A 17,436-nucleotide genomic window follows, 5' to 3' on the forward strand; every position below is an offset into this window, starting at 1 on the left:
CCTTTTTTGTTTTTGAAAATAGTTTATAGAGGTTATGCATTTCATAAATATTAATTCATTGACTTTTGATTAGCCACATTGTTTTTATGTAATTATATACAATTTTGTTGTTTAAAAATCTATACTTATTGAAATTTACCCTTCCTATTTTTATTTTTTCTCTGTTTATTTTATTATTTGAAAAAATCAAGTTAGTACCTAGGTAATGTATTAGATGAGATCTTGGATTTGGAATCAAGAAGGGCTGTGTTCAAATTCTGCATCAGATACTGGCTAGCTGTGTGATCTTGGACAAGTCACTTTACTTTTCTTAGGCTCAGTTATCTCATTTGTAAAATGAGAATAATATTTCCTACAGTACAAGATGTTTTGAGTATCAAATAAAGTAACATGGAAAGTATTTTGTTACCATTAAACATGGTATACATGGCATTATTATGATTAATCTAAACTCTACTTTAAATTTTTTGTTTTATTTCCTCTATAATTTCAAAACTGTTGGGTTTTTTTGTGTTTGTTTAATTTTTTTAATTGCAAGCTCAATTCATTAGTCTTTTGTTACCATAAATATTCAGGAATGTATATTCATTTTTAAAGTTGATGTTAGTTTCATCTAAGAAATTTTACTATTCTACTATTGTTTTTCTCTGTAATATAATTTCAATTGTTTCTATGATTTGATCCAATTACTGTTTAGTATATAATTATACAATCTACATTTAAGTCTTCATTTTCAGTCATATTCTTTTACTGATTACTATTTTGCCATGTTATAGTATGTAAATGATTTTTTCAGCATTTATCAGTTCTGTGTTTAGAACAAAATTACAAAATTACTTTGTAAATCATGCAGTATCATTAATATTAGTTGTTATTGTGAGGATTAATTTTCATTTTTGTGGGTCTGAAAATTAAACATACCCTTTAATATTATAATTTAATACTCTCTATAAAGTTATCCAATTTAGTTTTAGTTATTTTGCTATATCCTTTTATTTATTTTTGGAGTCATGCAAAACATCCTCCACATTAGTCATATTGCAAAAAAGCAAAGAAAATAAAATAAGTGAAAAAGTATGCTTCATTCTGCAGTCATAATTCATCAGTTCTCTTTCTAAATGTGTGGATAGCACTTTTCATAGTGACTCCTTTGGAATTGTCTTAGATCTGTGTACTAATTAGAGTAGCTGAGTCTTATATAGTTGCTCATCGTTACAATATTGCTGTTATTGTGTAAAATGTTTTCTTGTTTCTACTCACTTCACTTTGTCTTCATATGTCTTCCCAGGTTTTTCTGAAAAATATTCCTTTCATCATTTCTTTTGAGTCACAATAGTATTTCATCATAATCGTATGCTGCAACTTGTTTGGTCAGTCCCCAATTGGAAGATGTCCCTTGAGTTTCCAATTCATTGCCACCACAAAAAGTTGTTGTAAAATATTTTTGTATGTAAAGATTATTTAGCTTTTTGTTTGCTCTTTCTGGGATATAGATCTAGAACTTGTATTGCTGGGTCAAAGATCATGTACAGTTTTAGATCCAATTTAGTTTTATACCATTCTCCTCAGTTCTATAATTAATTTCTTGTTTACCTCTTAAAAAGTCTCTAAGCATTAGTATATAACTATCTGGGACATTTTTTTGGATTTCAGTTAATTTTTCTTTGACATACTTGGTTCCTGTACCATTCAGTACATTTACAAGAAATATTGATAATGTTATATTCTATTTTGTATCTTATAATGTATTTTCCCTTTGTCTCTTTTATTTCTATTCATTTTTATTTCATCCTTATTTTATAACCTTATCACAGCTTAATTTTTTTTCTTGCATTCAAGTGAGACATGCTATAAAAATTGCACCCTGGTGAATATGCCTTTTCTTTTCTTCCATTGTATTAAATCATTTGCTCTCAACCACTTCCTCTCCAGCTCTCAAGTTATATTGCCACCAAAGGGAAAAGAGCAAAGGTTGTTATACTTAGAAATAGTGTCATGGCAATTTATCTCTAAATATATTTCTAGTTTTTTCTATGAATCCACCAATCCATAAACAACCAGTTTCATGCATTTATTATTGTAGAAGTAATAATGCTGCTAGCACTCCTGTTGTTCTTGCAGCTGGCTAGAATTACTTAGGTTCATTTATTTATTATTATTTAAAGGACTCCAAGTACTCTCAGATTGGCAAAGCACTTTACAAATATTCCTCTTCTGATCTTCATAACAATCTTGTGAAGTACAGGTTATTATCTTTAATTCATAGGTTAGAAAACTGAGGCAAAGAGAGATTGTGAGGCAGAGGTAAAGTGAGCTGTCCAGCATGACACAACTAGTAAGTGTTTGAGGCCATATTTGAATTCAGTCTTCATGAATCTAGATCTAGTATTCATTATATCCACCTGCCTGCCTCATAACCACACATATAATAAATCAGTTAATCAATCAGCATTAAGTGCTTTCTGTGTGCCCAACATCAGGCATATATCTATTTTACAGATAAATGTGACAACAGTCTCTGTTCCTAAGGAAGTTATGGTTTTATTCATGTAATTAGTACATAAAGATTTACTAAAAAAATCCTGTTCTATTAACAATAGCTAAAATTTATATAGTGCTTACTATCTAGGAGACACTGTGTTCACTTTTTTATAATTATTATCTCATTTGATCTTCATAACAATCCTAAGAGGTTGGTGCTATTATCCTCAAATTATAGATGAGGAAACTGAGTCAAACAGAGTTTAAATGGATTGCCCAGGGTCATACTGTTACTATATGTCAGAGACTAGATTTGAAGTCAGGCAAATGAAAATCTCTGTTAAAAATAAGGACATCATATAATGAGTTATGTGTAAGTGGTTATTAGGCATATGGGTTCATTATCCAAAGGGAAAGTCAAGGCTATTTCCTAGTTCTAGAATTCAGTATAACAAAGAAAGTCATATAAGTTTAAAGATTTGCTCAAAATAATTTTAGGCTAACATAAACTATACATTTTTATTCCTTAAACTCTTGCCTTAGATTTGGTCGACATTTTAGCATTTTATAGTATTTTGGACACAGGGTCAGGGTGGTGGGGTTGTGATGGTAGTAGTGTTAATAGTGGACTGCCAGACCAATATGAACTTAGACTTAGATGAATAGTGTCCAACAGAAAGGAAGCAATAGGACCACTATACTGTATTCAGACCACAACTGGAATATTGTATTTAGATCTGAACATCATATTGTAGGAAAGACATAGATAAGATGGAAAGTTTAGGAATGTGAAGTGAGCCAAGGTCATGTCAGATAGGGATTAGTTGAAGGAATAAGGATTATTTGGTCAAGAAAGAAAACAAGACTTCTTGTGGAGAGGTGGAGTAGAGTGGGGAGGAAACTGACAGACACAATTGATATCTTCAAATGTTGGAAGCACTTTTAGGCAAAAGAGACATTAATAACGTTGTCTTTGGCTCTAGAGGGTGGAAATTTTCAACCAGGCAAATTTAAGTTTTCTTAGGGGAAAACTGTCAAAGAGGTAGTAATTTCAATAGTAGAATGAATCCTTCAATGCACGCCTACACGCGCGCACGCACACACACACACACACACACACACATTCCAAGTTAGACTTCTTCAAATTGAGACTGGATAACCATTTTGAGCTATGTTGTTGAAGGGATTCTTATGCAAGTAATATTGGACTATATGGTATCCAAGAAAATAATTATAGTATGGAAAGAATTCCTTGTTAATACACATATGTAAGCTCTAGTACTTGACTACTAAATTTTAATTATTTTAATAATTATAATTTATATAGAGCTATAAGGTTTGCAAAATGTTTTATATTTTTTCACATATAAACACACAGCAACCCTGTAAGGAGGTACTATTATACTTCTACTTCTACAGATGAGAAAACTCAGAAAAAGCAAGGACACAGGCTTATGAGAGATGCCTTAGGCAAAATTTCAACTTAGGTCTTCATTACCTGAAGTAAAATGTGCTGTCCACTATATCTCTCAATTATCTAACAAAAAAATGGAGAATTTGGCACTATTTACTCACTTAAGAAGTAGTATGGAGCAAAGAACTAAACTTGAACTTGGAATCAGAAGAAGCCTGGAAATAATGTTGCCTCTGACCCAACTAGCTCTATGACCAGGAACAAGCCACTTAACCTCTTGGAGACCAGTTTTCCTATTTGTAAAAGATATTGATAGTACTTATTTCAGAAGGCAGTTATGAAGAAGTGAGACAATGTACACAATGTGTTATATAAATGTAAGTTATCATTATTATTATTGTTTAAAGAGGTGTCCTTAATGAGGCCTTTAATTTTCAAAAGAGGATTATAAGACTGAAAAATGCATTTCATGTTATGAAAAAGGAGTGATTACTGATATAAATGCAAACCAAACCTCACAGTCATGTAGTAACTGCCTGTTGTGTAGTAGGCACTGTGTTAAATACTGGTAAAAACCCAAAAGTTCAGATATATACTTAGCATCAAAAAGCTGAAAAATATCAAGTCAACATTTTTTTCCTTTCTAGCTTTGCAAATTATATCCAATACTGTTGATCAAATAATCTCTTGATACATATAAACCTTTCTGTGGAGATTTATAATTAGACTTGCCTCTGGTTAAAGATGCACCATTTGCTATGTGCTATTGGGATTCCAAATAGAGAGATATGTAGTAGAAGGAACTAATTGCAGATATGTTGACATGGATTTAAAAATAAATTAGAACCAGATTTCTGTTACAGAAAGCATAATCAGTTGCAAAAAGGAAAGAAAGGCATAAAATATAAACATTTTATTATCACTTAAAACTATGTAGGAATAGTCACCAATTAAAAATACAGTACGGAAATAATATAAAAATACAATTGAAATAAAATTTGACAATATTGAAAGTTAAAATGTTTTCTTCTTTGCAAATGCACATAAGGAAAGCACCAATCTGACACTGCAAGTTTCAATCATAATTTTTTTTCTTTTGGGGGGGAATATCTCTTTATGATTTCAGGATGTCTTAAACAAGACTGTTTAAGGTTATTAATACGTATGTGATAATGTTCTTGAACAAGGGCTTTTAAAATTGAGAATAGAAAAAAAAACTCACAGGATTTAGTAAGTAGAGCTGAGAAAATGAGAAAAGCAAAAAAAAGCCTGAATCTTCCCCAGTTTACAACTTAGGAAAACAGTCTGACACTAGGTGGCAATCTTGTTCTATGTCTATGGTACCTCCCCTTGAGCCAGATTGGCATACAAGAACTTTTGAGCTGGGAGGATTTTGGTGTTACTTGGTCTAACCTTATTTTACAGACGAAGAAAATGAGACTGAAGTACTAAGCAATTTCCAACAATGTATAGAATCTATGATCCTATATAATGCAAAGAGCGATAGTCAGGAGTCACCGAGGTTCAAATCTGTGTCTGATACTTGCTAGATATATGACTATGGGGCAATCTTTTAATCTCTATGATATTTAGTTTCCCAATATGTTAGAAAGACAAAGTCATACCTGTAATGTTTGCCTTATGGGGCTGCTATGGGGATAAAATGAGCTAATTCGCCAGTAAGTTTATAAAATTTGAAACTATTTGCCCAGTCAGATAGGTAGTTAATTAGTGACATAGTCAAGACCAAATGCTCACTTTTCTAGGCAAATGATATTGGCTTTACTCTACTTGTCAAAAGGAAAGTGTATATATCTTCTTCTAGGCTTAGAGATTTAATTTCCATTGAGTTTTATGGATGAATTATTAAAATAACAACTAGAACATCTATATTTGACTTATTTGCTTGTAAAGTACTTGATTCAGTCTTCCAATCCCCTTACCTCACAAGGTATTATTATCCCTACTGTATAGATAAGAAAACAGAGAGGAATTGTCAGCAGATGTGTTCAAATGAATTCCAAGTTCAATATAGTATCCACTATGTTACCCTTACAATCACATATCATGGCACAGAAATGGAAACTCTTTTTTTCAATGATCCTATGACGCTGTTTGTGCAAATTTTGTTATTCTCGTTTTATACATGAGAGAAGTAGGAACAAGGGACTTGGCCAAGATCGCTTAACAAGTAAGTATCTGAGGGAGGTCATGTACCTCTTTCTGCTGACTTCAAGTCAAGTGTTATGACATGATATTATATTTTTATCAAGTGAACCAGTACCTATGGGGGTCAAGGAATTGGTGTCTGATTACTTTCCTTATTTATTTTGGAGATGGCTCTGGAAGGTTGAAATTAATATCAAAATGGATTTTTATTAAAGAAACTCGAAACTTCGGGGGGCAGGGAACACGCATTCACCTAATTTAGAAATGGTTGGTAGAAAGGGAGACTTTCTAAGCAATGAAACTAGCTTCTTTTATCCCCCAAAATGTTCACCTTCACAGTCTTTTTTTCCTTCATCAGCCTCTAAATAAACTTCCCAGAGACAACTCCTTGTTTAAAGAGCAGTAATTAACAGATAATTTACCACTCCAAGCAGCATTACATTTATATTATATTATTTATATTATGTTATATTATATCATAGCATATTATATACACAGATATATATATATATATATATATATATATATATACATATATATATATATATATATATATATATATGCTTAATCATGCTATTGCCCTAAAAGATTATCGCATGTTTCAAATAGTATAGAAGATCATATTGTTAGATGACGTAATATCAGTTTTATTTTATCCTTTCCTTTTCTGGATGGGAGGATTAAAGTATTCAGCTATTCAGAAAACTTTCTATTTTTTCTCTATAATGCCTTATAGGTGAAGAAAAAATTGTGTGTGCATGGAAGACTCTAATATGTAATAGTAGTTTTCATTTAGCCGGTATTAAATATCAAAATGCCATGTATGGCAGATAAAAGAAAATGATGGCTATTACTTAGGACAGTGAGTATTTAAACATATTCTAAGATAGAACTTAAGGAAAATGCAACTCTGCCAAGATCATTCTATCCACTAAAAATAAAAAATTAAACAGTTATTGATGATTTCCTTGAATAAGTTTATAGATTTAAGCACCTCTTTGAACTCCAATAAGTGTTCTTGATACCACATGAACTGGCTTTTCTTAGTAAAATATATGACTGCTTGATCTCACTTCAATAAATTTTCAAACAATTCAAGATACCTGTTACTTTCATCAGAAATGAAATTCATCCTCCAATGCAGATCTCAAAGCCGCTAATGCTCAGCAGAATTGCTGTTTCCAAAATAATCACCAAATGGGCAGTATTGCTACTCAAATGCTTTGTAGTGTTGTGGAAAGGACCCTATGCCCTGGTAGGTTCTACCAAAAGAAAAAAAAAATTAAGCAATTCATTGATAAAGGTTCCATGAGTATCCTATAATAGCATTTGTTGCTAAGTATAGACAGAATAAAATGTCATAAATTTAGAGGTGGAAAAGACATAGGGATCTTCAAGGCCAATTTCCTCATTTTATACATTGTATACAAACTAAAACTCAGATTGCAAATGTGACTTGTCTGACATTAAACAGGCAAAATCAGAATTCGAATCTATGTCCCTAATGACAACTACAGAGAGGGATCCTATTTCACCAGTAGACTCTTCACCAGATGGTTGGTCATCAAGTGATTTTTATTTTGCATAACAAAGAAAAGGTATGAGGAGGAAATGGGAGTACTCACATGAGAGAAATTTTTTGGTGTATTAAAGTTTTGAATCACCTATAGTAGCCTGACATGACATCTAAATAGCTAATTATGAAAAATAACCTTATTTAATCCTCTCACCAATCTGAAGGGGCAGGTTATTTAAATATCATCACCCTTAATTTACAAATAAGGAAACTGGGAACAAATCAATTTTTTAAAAAAGTATTGATGCCTTGCACAAGATAAGCATTTAATAAATGCTTTCAAAAATTTATTTGGCCTTACTTCACCTAACTTACATATCTATATCTATACATACAGCTATATATCTATGTCAAGATTATATAAATATATATTATATATAATAATATATAATATATATACACATATATATGTGTGTATATATATGCATAGGTATAGTAGGCATATATACATATGTTTGTATAAATGGATCTGCAGATACACACACACACACACACACACACACACACACACACACACACACACACACACACACACGGTTGTTGTCCATCATTCTTGAAGTGAGCTGAAATGAGAATTTAAGTAAAAGTATCATGTAGACAGCACTTCTTAAACCGTGGGTCAAAAATGCTATATAGTATTGTGAAAAATTTGGTGACAATAAAAGGTTTCTGATTGTGCAATGACCAAAAATTAATTCAAAATCAAACGTAATAAATCTGAGGTATTTCTGGCAGTGCTTGCCTGGTGGCATCACCCAATTTCATTGCAGCCTTGGTTCTGAGCAGAAAGCATGCACACTTTTCACTATGTATGTTCTCAAACCACTGCCAAAACATGAAAAGGGGTTGTGAGTGGAAAAAATTTAAGAATCCGTGATGCAGAAGGTGGTAATTAAGCTGTATTTTGAAGGAAAGGAATATGAATGACTCTATTAAATGAAGGTGAGGAAGGAGTGCATTTCAGACTTGAGATGGAGATGGAGTGTTACCAGTGAGAAAAGGCAAAAAGGTCAGTTTGGCTAAATTGTAGATTATTGATTTTTCCAATGTCCAAGCCAGAAAAGCATATAACTTAGTCTCGAGTCCAGGTTTTCTCAATCTAAGCCCAGGGCCCCCTTCCATTGTACCCTCTTACTTCTTTATAATCTGCAGCCACGCATTCAGGATTTGTGAAATAATGTTTCTCCTTTTCTTTCCTTACTTTATCATATTGAGCAAGTGATAAACAAAATAACTAAACATGGTGGGAGTAAAAAAAAGTCTGCTCTGTTCATTAACAAATTATAAAGCCAGCATTATTTTCTTCTTCATCATCATCATCATCGTCATCATCATCATCATCGTCATCATTGCTATTAGTAATAGAATGCTTCCAAAATAGCAATTTAACATGGTAGAATTATAGCCTGGCAATATTTTTTGAAATTTTTTTTCCCTCTTTTCTTTCTAGGAAAGCAAAGCTCATATTGACAAGCATTGTTGGTGTTCATCCAAACAGAGCTTCAGGGTGTTCACCTCTTTCCAAGTTAATAAATAAGGGGAAAAATGAACTCTTTCATTACTCATCACTACTTACTTATTGATTTTATTCAATTAAATTAAACTGAAAATAAAGAGTATCAGCTCCATTACAGCACTCAATTCTAGCTGCTTTCATTGAATGCAAAAGAACTTTCAGAACTCACTCAGTTGGTCCTGTTCTTTTGTAGAAAGAAACAAAAGCCTGGACTGGAGGATTTCTAAAGTCTTTTCCATCTCCAAACCTGATTTTATTTGATTTATTTTAATTTATGTAACATCTCTACTACTTAAGTACCCTGATATTGATTTCTAGCAGCTCACAAGTAGGGATTTTTTTAAGACACTAAAGGGAGTGAATATCTGGCACGTCAAATGAATCGATATCCCACATTTTTGTAGCACTTTGGGGTTATGAAGCATACTTATATTATTTCAGGTTTTCTTCTGCAGCAGTCCTGTGAGGTTGTGAGGCTAACCATTATTTTCCAATATTATGGAAAAGGAAGCTCCTCAGAAGGTTAAGGGACTTGCCCAGGATCACATTGATAACTAAGTAGAACATCAAGGACTGAAATCAAGATCTTTTGATTCCAAATACCACATTACTTGCATTACCTCTCCAATATATAGTGTGGTTATTGTAATTTCTCTACTCCACACTCCACCAAAACCCACACCTTTTAGATTCAAAATGGCTATGATTTAAAAGATCTCTTTAAGCATTTTTTTTAATTCTATATATCCAGTCACTGATTTGAATGGGAGACAGAAATTGGCTGACTTGTACCAATGAACCTAAACTGTATCCCATTGCTGAATCCCTTTTTATCTGAATAGCTACATTCTTGTAGAGTATGGACTCATGATAGACCAATGTAGAATAAATGCATTTATGCTATATTCTGAATTTTAGGTAAAAGTCTGCCAGTAAGAATTTTATTTAATTTGCCATTATTCTATGTCCATGAATTTCTAGGAAAAGAAGGGAAGAAGACACACACACACACACACACACACACACAGACAGAGACAGGGAGAGAGGGAGAGAGAGAGGGAGAGTAGGACAGAGAGGGAGAGAGGGAGAGAGAGAGAGGGAGAGGGAGAGAGAGAGAGGGAGAGAGAGAGAGAGAGAGAGAGAGAGAGAGAGAGAGAGAGAGAGAGAGAGAGAGAGAGAGAGAGAGAGAGAGAAAGGGAGAGAGAGAGAGAGAGAGAGAAAGGGAGAGGGAGGGAGGGAAGGAAGGAGAGGGAGAGAGAAAGGTCCCAATGGAAACTTTGTATATGTTCCTCTACTCCAAAATGATTTGAGATGATATTTATAGTAATCTTGAATGAATGAAAGTTTATAATATGTTAAAATACAATTTGGGCTTATGCTATTAAAAATTCTGGATTCAACAGATTTTTTCCATGCAATCAATATTTTAACCTTGATGCCAATGAGCACCCTGACTTTAGATGAGTCATGGTGACAATCCTTTTAGGAGGATGGAGAGGCAAGAACCAAGTTCAACTTCTATCCTTAATCCATTTCCTGAGACCTTAGTTATGGTTCTACTCCCTTTCCACATGGGAAAAGTCTGGAGCAGGTTTTGAATTATAGAAAATATTCTTCCTTGATATTTCAGTTGAACTAAATTGGAGGGCTAAAAAAAACTTATTTTACAATATGCTTCCAAAGAAGTTAAACATGCAGAAGTGCATTACCATTTGGTTGGAGGGTTGTCTTCTAAATGATATATAAGTAAATAACACAATTAACACTTTCAGATTTGCAGAACACTTCACATAGATTATTCATTTTGATCTTTACAGCAACCTTAAGGAGTAGTTACTATTATTACTCTCATTCTGTAAATGGGAACATGGAGAGGACAGGTTAGTTGACTTGTCCAAGGTCACAGAGCCTTTAAGAGGATGAAGCAAGATCTAGACTCAACTTTCTTGTATCTGTGGTCAATACTTTATCCTTTGCACCACTTAGCTGTCTCTATACAAGGACAGAAACTAGATCTGTGGATATATTATTGTAGGAAGATGCAGGTGAAAAACTTCTATCAATATAGGTCAATATCCACTCTCTAATTCATGGTCTTATCGAGTTACCTTAAGCATTGAAAGATTAAATATCTTTCCAGGGCTCACACAGTTAATGTGTCAAAGACAGACCTTGAAAGCATATATTCATGGTTCTCAGGCTATTCTCCATCTGCTGCAACACTTTGCCTCTCATAGGTTTCTGTATATTTGTATATATATACATATATGTATACACATATATATGTGTGTGAGTATCTACATATACGTTTATCTATCTATGCCATAGCAACTCATGAAGACTATTCATTAAGAATAGTTCACATCTATACCTTAAGAATATATGATTTCCTCAGTGGATGTACTTACTCTCCTACACTCAATTCAGAAACTTTGAGGATTCCATATGTCCAATCCTTTTTCAGCTGAGTGCAGGAATTACTCTTCTCTGTCTATATGAATGATGTTTTGAGTAGCCAAAGGGGCTAGGTGACTTTGCTCAGGTAGATTTGCCCTGTTATTTGTCTAGAAACCAGTTAGTCTTTTGTCACCACTCCTACCACACTGAAAAATATAATAAAGGATTTCTTGATCTCTTACTCTTCAGAAACAGCTGCCAGGTAGTAGTTTGGGCTCCTCAAATCTGAGAATTTCTTTACTGTTCACAAGAGATTTAGAGATTGAATGTTCAAAGGCACAGCCTACTTCTGTTTTCTAAAGTAACATTGTGCCTTTGCTGAATTTCTGGATGTTTTAATAGGAAATCCTGTATTCAGTGTGAGACATTGACAAACCATTAAATCTTTCACAGCCTAAAAACCTTTTGAATCCTGGTAATTCTGTAATATCTCCCTTTGAGAAAAGTCAAAAAATCATTTATGAAGTACATACTATGTGGCAAAAATTAGAAAAAAGAGATATTTAGTGTGGGAACTTGTCACAGAAAGCTAACAATAGCCAAAAGGGTCAAGATGGAGGAAAGAATTGAAGGACAGGCAAGCAGTAACTGCCTGAAATTAACCCTATTTGAATCTGTAGAATCACCTCACTGTATTAAAACCTAATTAAAAATCAAGTCCTCTTTCTCTAAAATCAACAAACATTCATTAAGGACTTACTAAATTCTAGGTATTGTGCTAAGTAAACACTGAGAGTACAAAGAAAAAAAAAACTAAACCAAACACCGTTTTCAAGGTGCTTACATCCTAATGAGGAGGGAATTTATTCACTATTTATCATATCAAAAATAAATCTCTATTTAAGCGTGAAACTAAACTAGCAGGTGTTGGAAGGGGCAGGGAAATTCTTCCTATAAGAAGTGGTAGTGGATCTAAATGTTAAGGTCAAACAAGGGTTCTAAGGATCAGAGGTCAGAAGATAGCATCCTTTGCATGAGGGGCAGTCAGAGCAAAGACACCAAGATGTTAAAAGGAACATTATATGAGGCATAACAAGTAGGGCAGTATGGTTGGACATGCAGAGTGTGTAAAGAGAAGAAATGTGTTAAAAGACTGGGAAGAAAGGAAGGGTTTCAAAGTACTTTAAATGCCGAACTAGAGTTTATGTTATAGGTATCCATTCGAATTTATTGAATAAGGTAGGGATGTGATCAGACCTGTATATTGGGAAAATCATTTTGGTAGCTGAATCATCATGTCAGGAAACACTTATTAAGCATTTAAGTATGTGCAAAGAGTAGGAGACCTGTGAATAACTGTGTACATACAAGATATATATGTATATGTATATGAATGTATACCTATATGTGTGAACATGTATGTATACGTGTATATGTGTGTGTTTGTGTATATAGGTATGAAAGCTGTAGTGTGATAAAAAATGAGAAAGGACTCTTGAAGAAGTTAATATTTGTGCTGAGACTTGAATGAAACGGGTGAATGGAGAATGGATTGAAATGAGGAGATATATGAGACTGGTATACCAATTAGAAGGTTTTTGCAATGACCCAGGTCAGCATTGATGAAAGTTTTAATTAGGGTGGTGGTCTTGTGAGTGGGTAGCAAAAGATATATGAAAGAATTGAGAAAGAGAGGGAGGGAGGGAGGGAGGGAGGGAGGGAGAGAGAGAGAGAGAGAGAGAGAGAGAGAGAGAGAGAGAGAGAGAGAGAGAGAGAGAGAGAAAGAGGGAAGGAGGGAGGGAGGGAGAGGGAGAGGGAGAGGGAGAGAGAAACTATATTTGGTAATGAATTAGATGTATGGGATAAGGGAAAGAGTATAGTCACAGATGACACCGATGCTGTACACTTGTATGACTTGAAGGATAATGGTATGCTTAATGATCAAAAATGGAAGTAAGAGAGAAGAATGGGTTTTGGGAGAAAGATACTAATTTAGTTTTGAATAGTATGAATTTGAGATTCCTATGGGACATTCAATTTTAAATGTCTGATAGGCAGTTTGTGCTGACAATTATAGCTGAAAATAGGGCTAGATAAATATATCTCTGAATCATCTTCATGGAGACAGCTAACTGAACCTATGGAGGATGGTGAGATCATTAAATGAAATTGTAAAGATAAATGAAAAGAGGATGCAGGACAAAGAACTGAGAATTATGCAGAGTTAGTGAGACTGACATGGAGAAAGGTTTTACAAAGGAGAGTGCAAAGTAGTCCCAGGGAGAAAAGGTGAACAGCAATAGAGCAGAGTCATGAAAACCAAGAGAAAAATTATTACTTAGAAGAAGAAACTAATCAGCAGGGTCAAAATGGTACAGAAAGTTATAGTGTTGAATAATTGGATGAAGAATGAGTAAAAGGTCTTCAGATTTGGCAATTAAGAGATAATCATTAACGTTAGAGAGAATGGCTGTAGTTGAATGACAAGGTTGGAAGCCAGATTTCTGTGGGCTGAGAGGAAAGTTCAGTCAGTTAATGGAGATGGCTTTGTCAAGGAGTTTGGCTTGGCAGAGCAGGAGAGTTATGGAATTAAAGCTAGGTGCCATGGGAAGAGCTGGTTGACCTTTTTATCTGAAGGACAGGGTAACTGCCATGTTTATATGTAGCAGTGAGAGATGGAAAACTAGAAAATGTGGGGATCATCAACCTGCTGGAGGAGAAAAGAGGGAAGGGGATCAAGGGTATACATATAATTGTTGGCCTTAGCATATAAAAGAGCCATCTCATCAACAGAACTGGTTTTAAGAGGTATATAGTAGAGGATGATGTGAGAAGGATGTGTGAGATGAGGAAGATGACAAAAAGAAATTTTTGGAAAACGGTCTTTTTGTCAGTGAAATACGAGACAAGGAAGCTGAGAAGGTGGGGGAAGGGTATGATACAGTAGACTTGAAGATAAGAGAGAAGATTTGGAAGAACCATTGTGCTCTAGTTCTCTACACAACTTACTAAGACTAGAAGTTGTATAGAAGGTGCCAACCTGCCTTAGTAGAATCAGTTCATTGGGAATTCCCGACGTAGAGGAAATCATGGTTCAAGTCTCATAAACTTGAGGAACACCAACAGTAGAGGTTTATGGTGGGCCTGGAATTTTTTGCATGCATTAATGCTTCAGGTGGAAGTTATGCTAAAAGAATATTCAAAGTGTTCTTGTAAATTTGAGAGTCTACCTTTTTTAATGGTATTTTTTTTTGCCAATTATATGTAAAGACAATTTTAACATTTAATTTTACAAAATTTTGAATTTCAAAATTTTTATCCTTCGTTCCCTTCTCTCACCTTTTCCCAAAATGGTAAGCAATTTGGTATAGGTTATATATGTGTGTTAATGTAAAGCATCTCTCCTTATTACGAGCGTCTTAAAACACTCTGTTCTAGATTCCAATAATTTATTTAATATTGCAATTGCTTAATTCTTTGTTTGTATTGTTGTTATTAATGGGTCTCCTCTTCCAATTTTTTCTCTTAAAATATTCAGCCCAACTTCAAATTGCTGTCATTATCTACCCTAATTATTACAATAGATAGAGGTATAATTTAAAATTTGTACTTTAATATTAGGATGGATATTTTTGAGTGTAACATTTAAGTTGCTCCTTTTCAATAATCCAAGAGTATTTGTTCATTTTCCTTAATTTTTGTAGGAATCTTTGATTTCCTTTTAAAAACTATGTGTGAAACTCACAAATTGTAGCATTGTTTGGGCAACCTTTATTCTGCATTTTTTGTGGGGAGGGGAGAGGAGGAGAGAAAGCCAGACTTTTCACCACCTCATATTTTACAACTTTCTTAGAATAGCACCTTTAGATCTAATCTCACTATATATATGTTTTTCTCCTCTCCTCTTCTTCTTTCCTTTGGTTCAAGGGTTTTAGTTTGATCTCTGTCTCCAGTTCTGTGTGGAATAGTAATTTGGCCAGAATGATAATAGGCTACTCTTGCCAGATTTTCAGAATTGCTCTCTTCGGTTTCTTTGTGCTGTGGGACTTTGCATCATATTGATAGAACACTTTTGAACAAATGCCATGCCAACTCTATCAGGCTAAACTAGCTATGGGGAAAATTTCTGTTTCTAGAATATCTCCCTGTACTAGACCAGTCTGTACCCTTTGGCCATTTTGATACCAGCAAGATTACTTAGCAGATAAGTTCGTTTCCTCTCTAATATCCTTTTGGGTCGGCATCAATAAAAGTCAGTCCTTCAATATGACTGAACTTTATTACTACAGAAACATGAAGAAATTGCTGCTGCATCAAAAATATTGACTTGAAAAACACAGCATGCCAAAGAGCTCAAAAGGGGATAATATTACAACAAAGATTTGATCCCAGCTCTAATTCCCCCATTCCTTCCCCTCCTCTCATGTATATCTTCATATTATGTATCCCTATTAGAGTATATGGGCCATCAATGAAACTTTTTCCTTCATAAACCTAAAGTAGAAGGGAGACATAGGGAAAGAGAGAGAGAGAGAGAGAGAGAGAGAGAGAGAGAGAGAGAGACAGACAGACAGACAGACAGACAGACAGACAGAGACAGACAGACAGACAGAGCACACTGGGGAACGGGGGGGAGAAGGCATAATTTCTAAAAATTGGAGGCTGAATTTAAGATGTTCCTGTGGAGGTCTTCAACTTGTTCTTCCCATATCCTTCTCTCCTTTTGCTCTTCATCTCAATATTCCGTATGCCCTTAAGTAATCAGAATACCAAATATCTCAAACAAAATACCATTATATATATAGCATGATCCTAAGTCCACCTTTTGTTCTCAGTGCCCTATCTAACCCCAAGGAAACAACTTAGTCTCTTCCTTATCCCTTTTCATATTTTAGATCCAGCATTCACCACTGAAGAAATTTCTATTATCAATGGAATATTGACCACTGTTGGTATATATGCCTCATCGGGTGTGCATACCAACTCTGCAGTGGGGTTTGTATAATGATTTAGTGACTTGTTAAGAACATAAGAATGAGTATTATATGTGCATTTTAATTTTTGATTACATGTAGGTCATGATGTTAGGTCAGATAAAGGAATAATAATGTCACTCCCTGCCATCAAGAAACTTGTGATCTATTTGGGAAAGCAGAAGTTAAGGAAATACTTATCATTTAAAAGTGGCCCAAGGTACTGCCAAAGGAGGAAAAGATAGTAAAAAGAGTACTTTCTCTGTCACTAACCAACTCTGAGATATTGGACACGTCATTTCTCCTCTCTGAGCATCAAGTCACTCTTCTCATATGCATAATGGGGCGTTGGAACCAAATTGTCCTTAAGATCTCTAAAAGGCAATTAGGTGCTACAACTGATAGAGTGCTGACCTTCAGATTAGAAATACCTGAGTTCAAATCCAGTCTCAGAAACTTATTATTTGTGTGACCCAGGGCAAGTTACTTCACTTCTGTCTTCCACAGTATGCTCATGTATAAAATGGGGTTCATAATAGTGCCTATTTCTCCATGCTGTTTTAAGAATAACATGAGATAATATGAGTAAAATTCTTTGCAACCTTAAAGCTCTATATAGATGTTAGTTATTATTGTTATTGTTTTTGTGATTCTAGCTCTAAAGAAATTGAGAGAGGTAATTGATTACTGTGACCTAGGGGGGCTTAGAGCAGGTTTCAAAGAAGAGGTGAAACATGGCATTATCATTAAAAACTGGGCATAATTTATCATAGGTAAATGAGAGGAGAAGGGAGGATATTTTGGGAGAGAGAAATGGTATGAGCAAAGATATGACATGAAATTGCATATGGAGAATTTAAAGGATGGGTCCATTTGGCTATAGAAAAATTTGAGGTAGGTAGGGACCAGT

This window comes from Notamacropus eugenii, chromosome 1 (genome assembly GCF_028372415.1).
Source record: "Notamacropus eugenii isolate mMacEug1 chromosome 1, mMacEug1.pri_v2, whole genome shotgun sequence".
Lineage (NCBI taxonomy): Eukaryota > Metazoa > Chordata > Mammalia > Diprotodontia > Macropodidae > Notamacropus > Notamacropus eugenii.